Source organism: Schistocerca piceifrons, unplaced genomic scaffold, assembly GCF_021461385.2.
Source record: "Schistocerca piceifrons isolate TAMUIC-IGC-003096 unplaced genomic scaffold, iqSchPice1.1 HiC_scaffold_78, whole genome shotgun sequence".
Classification (NCBI taxonomy): Eukaryota; Metazoa; Arthropoda; class Insecta; order Orthoptera; family Acrididae; genus Schistocerca; species Schistocerca piceifrons.
Window position 1 is genome coordinate 10001 of NW_025729036.1, and position 5000 is coordinate 15000.

The 5000-nt window shown below is 53.9% G+C and overlaps 1 non-coding gene across 1 annotated transcript in view; it reads right to left on the reverse strand.

Moving 5' to 3' along the window:
- Positions 1 to 1239, reverse strand: part of LOC124770209 — a 1909-nt gene extending 670 nt beyond the window's left edge. Inside the window, exon 1 of the ribosomal RNA XR_007013082.1 lies at positions 1 to 1239. This exon is cut by the window's left edge and continues 670 nt beyond it. This is a non-coding gene — a ribosomal RNA (small subunit ribosomal RNA).
- Positions 1240 to 5000: the final 3761 nt, after the last annotated feature.

A 5000-nucleotide genomic window follows, 5' to 3' on the forward strand; every position in this document is an offset into this window, starting at 1 on the left:
CCTTTAAGTTTCAGCTTTGCAACCATACTTCCCCCGGAACCCAAAAGCTTTGGTTTCCCGGAGGCTGCCCGCCGAGTCATCGGAGGAACTGCGGCGGATCGCTGGCTGGCATCGTTTATGGTTAGAACTAGGGCGGTATCTGATCGCCTTCGAACCTCTAACTTTCGTTCTTGATTAATGAAAACATACTTGGCAAATGCTTTCGCTTCTGTTCGTCTTGCGACGATCCAAGAATTTCACCTCTAACGTCGCAATACGAATGCCCCCGCCTGTCCCTATTAATCATTACCTCGGGTTCCGAAAACCAACAAAATAGAACCGAGGTCCTATTCCATTATTCCATGCACACAGTATTCAGGCGGGCTTGCCTGCTTTAAGCACTCTAATTTGTTCAAAGTAAACGTGCCGGCCCACCGAGACACTCAATAAAGAGCACCCTGGTAGGATTTCAACGGGGTCCGCCTCGGGACGCACGAGCACGCACGGGGCGGTCGCACGCCTTCGGCTCGCCCCACCGGCAGGACGTCCCACGATACATGCCAGTTAAACACCGACGGGCGGTGAACCAACAGCGTGGGACACAAATCCAACTACGAGCTTTTTAACCGCAACAACTTTAATATACGCTATTGGAGCTGGAATTACCGCGGCTGCTGGCACCAGACTTGCCCTCCAATAGATACTCGTTAAAGGATTTAAAGTGTACTCATTCCGATTACGGGGCCTCGGATGAGTCCCGTATCGTTATTTTTCGTCACTACCTCCCCGTGCCGGGAGTGGGTAATTTGCGCGCCTGCTGCCTTCCTTGGATGTGGTAGCCGTTTCTCAGGCTCCCTCTCCGGAATCGAACCCTGATTCCCCGTTACCCGTTACAACCATGGTAGGCGCAGAACCTACCATCGACAGTTGATAAGGCAGACATTTGAAAGATGCGTCGCCGGTACGAGGACCGTGCGATCAGCCCAAAGTTATTCAGAGTCACCAAGGCAAACGGACCGGACGAGCCGACCGATTGGTTTTGATCTAATAAAAGCGTCCCTTCCATCTCTGGTCGGGACTCTGTTTGCATGTATTAGCTCTAGAATTACCACAGTTATCCAAGTAACGTGGGTACGATCTAAGGAACCATAACTGATTTAATGAGCCATTCGCGGTTTCACCTTAATGCGGCTTGTACTGAGACATGCATGGCTTAATCTTTGAGACAAGCATATGACTACTGGCAGGATCAACCAGGGAGCTGCGTCAACTAGAGCTGAGCAGCCGGCCGCCCGGGAGTGTGTCCCGGGGGCCCGCGCGAACACGCAAGCGTCCGCTCAATCATTCTGCAAACAGGAGGAGGCTGAGCTCCCCTGCACAATACACCTCGAAACCCTCTCAGGTCCCGGCGGCGCGCAGCGCCGTCCCAAGTACTTGGTCGGGTTCGAGAGAGGCGCAATCGCCCGGAGTTAGGCGAGTAGACGCTTTCGGTGCGACCACCCGTGCTCCCAACTGAGCTTGCCGCTGCCGACAGAGGCCCGGGAGCGTGCTGTCGTGGCATTGCCGGCGGGAGACAACACGCGCCACCTACGGTGACCGGCAGCTCCAACGCCAGCGCCACAGAAGGACAAAAGCCCCACTTGGGTGCCGAAGCGAACTCTCCCAGCACAGCGCACACGCCAACACATCCGCACAGCTGCGATACAAACCACCAGCGAGAACCGCTGGGGCGACCGAGCAGCAGACGGCGTCGCGGCGCCGAGCGCCGGGCGGCGGCGCATCCTCAACGCACACAGTCCTCAATCGGACCAGCACACTGCAGATGTCCACCGCGCTTCGCACCGGGCCCGCGAGGACCTACTTTGGCCGCACGGCGCCGCGCGCAGGGTGCGCCGGCGCGCAGCTGCGACGCCTGCCGCGTCCGTCGGCCGGCGCGCCTGCCACTGGCCGCCCCCACCAGCCGGCTGTAGCGCGTGCGCCCACGCACCGCGCGGCCAGCACGCCGGGAGGCGCCCCCTCACCGGCCGGGGACGGTCCCACCCAGCCACCGCCGCGTATCGCTTCACACCCAGATGCCGTTCAGTTTCGTCGGCATGGTGGGTATCGCTGGAACAACCGGTTAGTACCTCAACCTATCGTCGCCATCACCGATTCACCCCTAGCGAGAACAACCGCACCACAACGGGTTACCATTTCTTCATTTGCGTAACTTCACCAGAAAACGTAGGCGTCCATCGCCATTTGCAACTTCAACCATTATTGCATGCCTGTGTCAGGTGTCACGCCACACTACGTCTGCCCACATACACGCAACAAAATGTGCACGCCTAGACAATACGTGGAAGGTGGCCCCCGTACGTATGCGATGTCCATTGCTCGAACGACTGTCAACCGGCTTCTGTAGCATGTCGCAGATATGGAACGCGCTGCACCATGCCATCACGGTGTGTGAGGAGAGACGACTAGGTCCGAATACATCAACAGACAGCTCATGCTGATCGCCATCCACGGCGTCCGTTCCTCCCACACGTCTCTATGGCGTACCACACTGCAATCCAGCTCTCATAGGGAGACGACACGTAGCTGCGTGCACAATATTTGCACTGTATGGTCCGCCGTTTTTGGGCGCAGTCGTTGTACGGTCACACATGTGCCACGATGTATCATTCAGTACATAAGGACGAATGTGCAGTACAGATTGTGGTTCACGCGTACGACATCAGCGGACAGTTGACACAGGCCGCACCACAACGTAGCCTGCGTACGTCGCATGCGAAGGGCATTGAACATGCAAACTTGTCACCAACCACCTTGCGAAGGCAGGGGGCAAGGTGGGGACGTGGGGAGAGGTGGGGGGGGGGGGGGGGCGGCATGTACGCCCTGCTGCCATCCACATTACAGTGTACAGCAGGAGCATGTGGAAAGTCAGCAAGACTTGCAAGGTGTTTAACATGAAGCGATACACAGGGGAGCGGGCAGTGCGAGTAGCGAACTATATTGCGAGGGTTGCGGGTGGGCAACACTACACTAATTGAACGAGTCGTATAACAATTACAGAGCAGGTTTAGGCGACAACGTGGGTTACGATAGGCGACAACGTGGGTTACGTTAGGGGACAACGTGGGTTACGTTAGGGGACAACGTGGGTTACGTTAGGGGACAACGTGGGTTACGTTAGGGGACAACGTGGGTTACGTTAGGGGACAACGTGGGTTACGTTAGGGGACAACGTGGGTTACGTTAGGGGACAACGTGGGTTAGGTTAAGGCACAACATGGGTTAGGTTAAGGCACAACATGGGTTAGGTTAAGGCACAACATGGGTTAGGTTAAGGCACAACATGGGTTAGGTTAAGGCACAACATGGGTTAGGTTACGGCACAACATGGGTTAGGTTAAGGCACAACATGGGTTAGGTTAAGGCACAACATGGGTTAGGTTAGGGGACAACATGGGTTAGGTTAGGGGACAACATGGGTTAGGTTAGGGGACAACATGGGTTAGGTTAAGGCACAACATGGGTTAGGTTAGGGGACAACATGGGTTAGGTTAAGGCACAACATGGGTTAGGTTAGGGGACAACATGGGTTAGGTTAGGGGACAACATGGGTTAGGTTAAGGCACAACATGGGTTAGGTTAAGGCACAACATGGGTTAGGTTAAGGCACAACATGGGTTAGGTTAGGGGACAACATGGGTTAGGTTAGGGGACAACTTGGGTTAGGTTAGGGGACAACATGGGTTAGGTTAAGGCACAACATGGGTTAGGTTAAGGCACAACATGGGTTAGGTTAGGGCACAACATGGGTTAGGTTAGGGCACAACATGGGTTAGGTTAGGGCACAACATGGGTTAGGTTAGGGGACAACATGGGTTAGGTTAGGGGACAACATGGGTTAGGTTAGGGGACAACATGGGTTAGGTTAGGGGACAACATGGGTTAGGTTAGGGGACAACATGGGTTAGGTTAGGGGACAACATGGGTTAGGTTAGGGGACAACATGGGTTAGGTTAGGGGACAACATGGGTTAGGTTAGGGGACAACATGGGTTAGGTTAGGGGACAACATGGGTTAGGTTAAGGCACAACATGGGTTAGGTTAAGGCACAACATGGGTTAGGTTAGGGGACAACATGGGTTAGGTTAGGGGACAACATGGGTTAGGTTAGGGGACAACATGGGTTAGGTTAAGGCACAACATGGGTTAGGTTAGGGGACAACATGGGTTAGGTTAAGGCACAACATGGGTTAGGTTAGGGGACAACATGGGTTAGGTTAGGGGACAACATGGGTTAGGTTAAGGCACAACATGGGTTAGGTTAAGGCACAACATGGGTTAGGTTAAGGCACAACATGGGTTAGGTTAGGGGACAACATGGGTTAGGTTAGGGGACAACTTGGGTTAGGTTAGGGGACAACATGGGTTAGGTTAAGGCACAACATGGGTTAGGTTAAGGCACAACATGGGTTAGGTTAGGGGACAACATGGGTTAGGTTAGGGGACAACATGGGTTAGGTTAGGGGACAACATGGGTTAGGTTAAGGCACAACATGGGTTAGGTTAGGGGACAACATGGGTTAGGTTAAGGCACAACATGGGTTAGGTTAGGGGACAACATGGGTTAGGTTAGGGGACAACATGGGTTAGGTTAAGGCACAACATGGGTTAGGTTAAGGCACAACATGGGTTAGGTTAAGGGACAACATGGGTTAGGTTAGGGGACAACTTGGGTTAGGTTAGGGGACAACATGGGTTAGGTTAAGGCACAACATGGGTTAGGTTAAGGCACAACATGGGTTAGGTTAAGGTACAACATGGGTTAGGTTAAGGTACAACATGGGTTAGGTTAGGTTACACGTTGTTGTAAGGAAAGGTGTGGGGGGGGGGGGGGGGGGCGGGGCGGCAGGTTCGTTGATAGTGATTATAGTAAGTGAATGCTTGTGACATGATGAGATTTGTCACGTCAGGATGCACCTTTGGCTTATTAGAGGCGGCGCTCCAATTCTATGCTTGTGTCAGAC